An 8,650-nucleotide genomic window follows, 5' to 3' on the forward strand; every position below is an offset into this window, starting at 1 on the left:
CGTCTGCAGTCGATTGACAATGTTGAGGTTACCTCGTGCATGAGAGCAGCCCTGAGACGAGTTGTAACAAAAGCCAGAAAGTCTCACACATTAGAGCCTGGGGGCCAAGTGCTGGAAAATGGGAAAATGGGATTGGCGTTGGCAAATCACGTGCCTTTCATGTGAGGGTGCAGGGTTGATCGGCTGAAGGGAATTTACTGCACTCTGTTTTTCTGTCATTTTGCAATTAGGTGTTATTCAGTGATCGTTTTATTCAGTGGCGAAATGGTTAATATTCTCGGTTTGCATGTAGGTTCGCGCAGGTCACCGATTATGTTTGATGGGCAATCATTGACAAATCAGAAGGACATTTCTGTAAACAAATGCTGTGTGCGATGGAAATATAACTATTCGTTTTAACTCGTTTCCTCTTTACAAAAGCGCTCTGTAACAAGTAAAATAATTGCAAATTCTGATGGCAGTGGCTGTCAAACTGGTTCGAACGGCTTTCACTCGCGGAGCCGCTCCCTGTTCTGAAGACAAAGGAGGCTTGTTTGAATTCAACTGCGACCCAAAGGCAGGAGTCAGATTTCACAGAGAGGTTGCAGTTCTAACTTCCACAAATCACAAATCAGATCAACTTCACAGTGTGCAGCTTGCTGAAAAATTGAAAGGACTTCGATTTGATTCAATGCAATAGCTCTGAAGTTCGACTTGCATGTAAGTTAATTGCACAGTGTTGCTGAATCAAGGTAAAAGATATACTATTTTTCAGTTCATGTTTTACTCTGCTGTTCTCTGTGAAGCTCATTGTACGGCTTCCGTCCACTTTCAGTCTTTATCTTATTCCCTGACATGATCCATGGTAAAAAATGTATCTCCTAACTTGCTTGTTGCTTCGCTCTTTTTGACGGTGACCTAAGACACCATGGTCTCTGTAACTTCGAGTATTGCAATAGTCAGCTCATAAAACCATGGAATTCCTAGAGTGCAGAAAAACGGCGAATTTCCCATCGGACCTGCGTCGGCTGTGTAGAGGTATTGTCATTGGGCTAGTGACCCAGGGTAATGCTCTGGGGACCCAGGTTCAAATCCCATCACAGCAGGTGGTGAAATTTGAATTCAATAAAAAAAATTGTAAATTGTAACGCTGAGAAAATTCACGAGACACGAGTCCAGAGATGAAAAGCCTGGAAGCCAAAAGGTCAATGTTTATGGCAGCATGGTAGCATTGTGGCCAACACAATTGCTTCACAGCTCCACGGTCGCAGGTTCGATTCCATCTTGGGTCACTGTCTGTGCGGAGTCTGCACATCCTCGCCGTGTGTGCGTGGGTTTCCTCCGGGTGCTCCGGTTTCCTCCCACAGTCCAAAGATGTGCAGGTTAGGTGGATTGGCCATGATAAATTGTCCTTAGTGTCCAAAAGTTCCCTTTGTGTTGGGTGCAGTTACTGGGTTATGGGGATAAGTTGGAGGTGTTGACCTTGTGTAGGGTGCTCTTTACAGGAGCCGGTGCAGACTGGATGGGCCGAATTGTCTCCTTCTGCACTGTACATTCTATGATAAGCTACCAATGCTCAGTACACGGCCCTAAACCAATTACCACACCGAACCCAAACATTGTTGCAAATAAAGGAGCATTTTCTCGGACCAATGCACCGAACCTGCGCATTTTACACTGCGAGAGGAAACCAGAGCAGCCGGAGGAATGGAATGTAAAGAATGGGTGAAAATGCAAACTGCAGAACGATATCCGAATTGAACCCGTGTTCCTAGCTGAGTGAGGCAGCCATACCAGCCACCGTGCAAGCGAGCGGCGGAAATAATAATCGGGGATTTGTTACAATGTGTGCACAAATTATTTCTTCTCCTTGACGTTCCTGGGAGCCTCGATGAACCTGTGCAAACTTTTTCAATGTTTTAGGTGGAATACGGTTTGAGGACAGAGCCAAATTTCACTCCGGAAGACTCCCGAGGATACATTAAAAAAAATCACTTCTCAGATCAACATCTGGTAAGTGGGCCTGCACCGCTGAAATGTATTCAAATATTTAATGCCACAGGACCCATGTAAAAAAGTGTCGAATTCAGAAATAAAACATAAAAGGCATTCATATTGCCGAAACATACTAGTCCTCACCCACCATCATTGAAGCTTTGCTACGAACAAACTGCCTGTACTATTCGCAGGGAGGAATGTGCGTGTGACTATGTATCACTTTGAGCAATATTGAGGTAACCCAAATTGTTATCTAATAATAAAATCCCTCACTACCATTTGTAATGGGAAATGCTTTTATCATTCATTCCAAATTTGAGTTGTTCTTATTAAACGCACCCTGCTCCGAGCGCCAACCCCACCACCACATTCCCGTGCATACACATAGCCCCAGATGTTTGAATATGAAGGCGTCAGTAAATATGCATCACGAGTTAATAACTGCGGATGCCAGAACTCAGAGATTGAAACAAAACTAATAAAATTTTGAAAAGCTTTGGAGGCCCCCCATCAAATTTGGAGTTCTGAAGAACGTTTATTTATATGTTGCACATTCCTCCAAACAATTAACACTAATTTCAATGTTCCAGGTAACAACAGAAAGTGCGGGAAAACAGGTGACGCATAGGTAGAGAGAAAATCAGTGTTAATGCCTCATGTGCAATGTGAACCCAACGAACATTGGAACATAGACACAGACATGTACATTAGCAGAACGAGTAGGCCAAATGCCATCGCCGCTATTCAATAAGCCGTGGCAGGTCTGATTTAAATCTCAACCCAGCATGCCTCCGTATCTTCGCTAACCTTTCATCCCTTTCTTAGATAGTCAGAGATATTTACATTACAGAAAGCGGGCCTTTGGCCCAGCATGTCCATGCCGCCAAGTTTCTATCCTAAAGTTAGTCCCACTTGCCTGCATTTGGCCCATATCCATCGACAACAACTCTGCCAATGTAACTATCTAACTGTGTTTTAAAGGAAAACATTGTACCACCTCTACCACTGCCTCTGGCAGCTGCTTGCACCCTCTGTGTGAAAATAAAATTCCCCTCTGATCTCTTTTTTATCTCTCACCTTAAATCGATGCCCTCTAGTTCTATATCCCTCTACCTTTGGGAAAATATATTCACTCTCTCCGTTTCTTTATGCCCCACATTATTCTATAAACATCTATCAGATCAGCACTTATAGAATTATAGAATATACAGTGCATAAGGAGGCCATTCGGCCCATCGAGACTAAACCAGCTCTTGGAAAGAGCACCCTACCCAAGGTCAATACCTCCCCATATCCCAATAACCCAGTAACCCCACACGACACTAAGGGCAATTTTGGACACTATGGGCAATTTATCAGGGCCAATCCACCTAACCTGCACATATTTGGACTGTGGGAGGAACCCGGAGCACCCGGAGGAAACACACGCACACACGGGGAGGATGTGCAGACTCCGCACAGACAGTGACCCAAGCAGGAATCGAACCTGGGACCCTGGAGCTGTGAAGCCATTGTGCTATCCACAATGCTACCGTGTTGCCCGGTGCCCTCAACTTCGTACGCTACAGGGGAAACGTGTCACAGCCTATTCAGCCTTTCCTTATTGCTCAGATCATTATGACGTGGAAGCATCCTCTTCAATCTCATCTGCACTCTTTCTTGTTTAATAATATCCTACCTTTATTAGGGTAACCAGAACTGAAAATAATAGTCCATGTGTGGTCTTATCAATGTCTTGTACAACTTCAACAAGACGTCCCCAACTCCTGTATTCAATATTCTCGCTGATAAAACGTTGCATGTGGAATTCCTTCTTCACCATCCTGTCCATCTGCAACTCCACCTTCAAGGACATTTGAACCTGTACTGCTAGATCTATTTGTTCTGAACATCTCCCCACCTGGCTACCATTAACTGAGTAGGTCCTGCCTTAATTTGACCTAATAAAATGCATCACCTCACAGGTATCCAAATTGAACTCCATCTGCCATTCATCGGTCCACTATCCCAATTGATCCTGTTGCAATTTTATATAGCCTTCATTATTATCCACTATGCCCACCAATCTTGATGTAATCTCCAAACTTACAAACCATGCCTCCTACATTCTTTTTTTAATCATTACTATATATCCAGAATACAAGTGGACCAAGCAGCTTTCCCTGAGGCACAATGCTGGTCATTGGCCTCCAGTTTGAAAAAATAACCTTCCACAACCAGCTTTCGCTTCGGTCTCGAAGCCAATTTTGTATCCAAATGGTTATTGCACCCTGAGTCCGTGAGATTTAAACTTTTGAAACAGCCTACCATGCAGTACCTTGTCAAAGGTCGTCCTGAAGTCCATGTAGACAACGTCGATTGTACTGCCTGCATTTACCTTCGTGGTTACACCTTCAGAAAACTCAATCAAATTGATGAAACGTGATTTACCCTTTCAAAGCCATGCTGAATTTCACAAATTAGACCTTGCCTGTCGAAATACAGGTAGATCCTATCCCTCAGAATACCTTTCAACAAATTACCGACTGCAGAAGTAAGGCTAACTGGCCTCTAGTTCCCAGGCTTATCCATGCAGCTCTTCTTGATCAAGGGCACAATTTTTGTTACCCTTCAACCTTCATGGACCTCTCCTGTCACTTTCGATGATTGAAATATCTCAGCCAGGTGGCAGGCAATTTCTCATAGACTCCCACAACGTTCTGGAAAAGATTTCGTCAGAACCCGGGGATTCATATATCTTGATGCGTTTTAATATCTCCAGCACCTCCTTCTCTGTAATATGAACGCTTCGGAAGACAGCAATTTTTGTATTTCCCAAATTTCACTAACATTTGTTGCGTTCTCAACAGTAAATACTGAAGTGAAATATTCATCTGTAACCACGCCCATTCCCTGTGGATCTGCGGAGATTTGACCTTGTTTATCCTTATCAAGAACCTATCTATATCTGTTCTAAAAATATTCCATGATTCGCCTCACAATATATTTTAAAGGAGATACTTCCAATGTCCGGAAAGACACTGAGAATGAGGGCTCATGCGGATGTTAGTCGTATCAATTTTATAGTATTTATTTATTCGCAGTAACCATAGAAAGTCACAGCATTAATGTGTTGCTCTATTGTTAATACATATGATACGTACTTCCGGACGAAATTGGTCTGGTCCGGTAAATTGAAACAAGCGATGCTGAATTATTGCTAATTTCACGCTCAACCACCTTAATTGTCAATTGTCTTATTGGGAATGGATTATGGAGAGCTGTGTAGAACGGATGGTCCATCGGATACCACTTCATAATCCTCTGCTCGAATGCTAAAGTTCATCACATTTGAGCTTAATTCGCGGTGATAGTGAAATATCTGCATACATTTGCTAAAACTATTTGCTTCTTTATGTTCTTAAAGGAGCTAACGATCTCGCATCAAAATACATTTGCTCCGTTACTCATTATTTTCTATTTTTGACATCAGTTTGACAGGAAACTCGGGAAGCAAATCTGCTGGCAGTGGCATAAGTCAGCTCAACAGCAAGCATAAAGGCTGGTGATGCCCGTCTCCTTACATCACTCGACAGATTTACCTTCGCTGGCATTCCGATGGTCCTGTCGCGCCGCACATTCTTCACTCAGACTGGATGAGATTGTAGCAGCAAAGCCTGCCCCCGGAAAATCACGTGAAGTACATGGAGCGCAGCATCATAATTTAGCATTCTTAGAAAACTAGGTTCAAAGGCTCAGTTAAAGGGCAGCGGTAAAATCCGACAAGTAAGTAGTAAGGGTGATCGAGGAAAAAACCAAGAGGGGCAGGGGGTTTCGGAGGTGAGGGGTTGTGGCTGACCTGGGTGAAGGTGACGGGAGGGTAGTGCGGAGTACAGACCTGGGGTGGAGGAGAGGTGGGAAAGCGTGGGGAGGGGAGAGGTATCGGGAATTGGAAGAGAGCATTCACATATATTAAGGGAAAACTGCCGGAGGGTGTGTTGTGTCGGCTTAGCTCAAAGGATATTCGGGGAGACACAACCAGGAGGGATGGGATCGGGCGGGTATGGGGCGTAGATTAGCAAGGGGGGTTGTCAATCGCGGAGATTGCATTGGTGAAGCCGGAGGTTAGGGGAGTGGCGGGCATCGAGAGGGGAAATCGGGTCTGAGAGGTGGAGGAGCGGGGGACGATCCGAATTCAGTCTGAAGTGGTGATTGGACCTGGGGCGGTGGTTAGTCCAGGAAGGGATTGCTTCTGTCCGGGCATGGGAGGTTGCCGGATCGCAGCGATGCTGTTTTTGACAATGGAGATGTCAGTAGGTGAGATGGGTGTCGAACGCGGTCGAACCTGGAGACGGATTCGAACCAGTTATACCAGGAGGTGTCTTTGCCCGGTGGTTTTGGACGGAGGTTAAGAGCAGATCTGTCCGGCGACTTGGGACTTGATTGGCCTTTTGAGTTGGAGAGGAGAGAGAGGGGGCGGGTAGGGGAGGGGGGGGGGAGAGGAGGCTTGGGTCGATACGAAAATGGCTCAGGTGGCACCGGGGGTACAAAGTCAGCAAGCGGCGGTAGCTGGTCGGTCAAAAGGAGTAATTCTTTTTTTTGGTGGGGGAATTCTCCGTTTAGTTTGGATCTGGGGTTCTAATATACATAAAATGGAATGATAAGATATAATTTATCCTCTAACTCTTTCAGCATAATTTTCAGGGTACAATTGGGAGAATCATCCGAAGTTAGAGGCTGAAATCGCTTCTGTGGGATGGTTCACAACCCAGCTGAACTTACCAGTGGAAGTAAGCACTTCTACGCAATCGCTGGGTAAATCCTTACTCTGAATTTACCAGCGCCTTTTTGGAGTACCCAGTGACCCTAGGTTGGGGCAACAGGACGTTATGCATTTAAAGCAATTTCAACATCTCGCAGATTGATGCTCTTGTGCTGATGATGTACCCATACTCGAACTGGATGTTTTCTATCATTAATAGTACACACGCTAAAATAAAAATGTGGAGATTTGCATTCATTGCTCTGAGTCCCTACTATTTTTGTTTCATATATCACCAAATTGGATGCAACTGAGCTCAACTGTTTAGCTAGCGAGAACGACTTTGTTCTGATTTTAGGCAAAGTAACGTTGTTATTAGTAAATTGTTTCAATCCGGAGTGAAAACATGAAAACAGCTGCTCTGCCAAACATGAATTGTGAGAGAGCGAGATCTGTGAAATAGTGTTTACTATGAAACCGTAAAACGTTGAAAATAACTTTCTACTTTGCACTCATTGATAGAAGCACAATAACCATATTTCAAACGATGGCCACAATGAAAACAATCTGATAACATAGCTGTTGATTGCTAGGCATGTTGAATGTCTTTCATGCTGAATGCTCGGCTCGTCCTATGCTTGGCATGCTGAATCTGACTGGCCAAGTAGTTGTCAGAAAAGAACAATATAATAATAGGGTGCAATACGTTCTCTATCTCTTTTTGTAACTTAAAAATTTACACTGCTTGAAGATATTTTTTCGATTTCACAGGGGTGATCTCTGTGGCATTTGTTAGGAGATCAGAGATTCATTCCGCATTGGATTTGCTCAACTTGTATATAATATCGTTAAAAACAAATAAGCACTCGTACTGCCTGAACGAGTTCCTGATGTGCATTACGGATCGTTTTCTAAAGCACTAGACTGAGGGGCAGTCTGGAGAAAAGGTTATATTACGTTTACTATGTTCTAACAGAATGGACTCGGTTTCGATTCTGGCCCCGGCTCACTGTCGTGTGGAGTTTGCACATTCTGCACGTGCCAGTTAGTGCCTCACCCCCACAATTCAAAAGATATGCTGTGTGCGTGGATTGACCATTCTAAATTGACCCTTTATTGGAGAAGATAAAAACAAATAAAAATCAACATTTTCATCTGCATTTTCATTTCATTGGAAATAAACCAGTTTCAAATTAAAACATTGAACTAACACCCAATTTTTATTGTTCAAGTTCCTATTTGATGCTGCATCTTTTTTTTATTCCCAAACTATTTCCTCACACAAAAAAACGAGAGCAAAATTAGACACTTATTTAATTTGTGGGCCCTGGAGAAACTTTACAGAGGTGAGTGGAAATTGTTCCAGGGACAGAACGGTAGCATACTGGTTTGCAAAATTGTTTGACAGCTCCAGGGTCCCAGGTTCGATTCCTGGTTAGGGTAAATGTCTGTGAGGAGTCTGTATGCTTTTCCCCTGTGTGCGTGGGTTTTCCCTGGGTGCTGCGGTTTCCTCACGCAGCACAAAGATGTGCAGGTTAGGTGGGGATTGGCCATGATAAATTGCCCTCAGTGTTGAGAATTGCCCTTATTGTTGGGTGGGGTTACTGGATAGGGTGGATTTGTGCGAATTAAGTGGCTCTTTCGAAGAGCCGATGTACACTCGATAGGCCCAATTGGCTTCCTTCTGTACTGTAAATTATATGGTTCCGTGAGTGGCAAGTATCTGGAACGAGCTTTCAGAGGCAGAAGTACAATTTTGTGTTTTACAAAGCATTTAGCTGGCATGGGCATGTTGGGCCGAAGGGTCTGTGTCATGCTGTAAGCCTCTATGACTCTACGACTATACATTACATATTTCGCCTTGTTTCCATGCATGAGAACATTTTATTCTTGATCATTGTTCACCCAAATATCATTTCCATTTCTGAAAAT

The 8,650-nt window shown here is 43.8% G+C and overlaps 1 long non-coding RNA gene across 1 annotated transcript; it reads left to right on the plus strand.

The window, feature by feature from the left end:
* Nucleotides 1-568: 568 nt before the first annotated feature.
* On the plus strand, nucleotides 569-5,997 carry LOC119966869. Its single transcript, XR_005460868.1, has 3 exons — nucleotides 569-731; nucleotides 1,903-1,992; nucleotides 5,450-5,997. It is a non-coding gene; the product is annotated as an uncharacterized LOC119966869 (long non-coding RNA).
* Nucleotides 5,998-8,650: the final 2,653 nt, after the last annotated feature.

This window comes from Scyliorhinus canicula, chromosome 6, assembly GCF_902713615.1.
Source record: "Scyliorhinus canicula chromosome 6, sScyCan1.1, whole genome shotgun sequence".
In the NCBI taxonomy this organism is placed as follows: domain Eukaryota; kingdom Metazoa; phylum Chordata; class Chondrichthyes; order Carcharhiniformes; family Scyliorhinidae; genus Scyliorhinus; species Scyliorhinus canicula.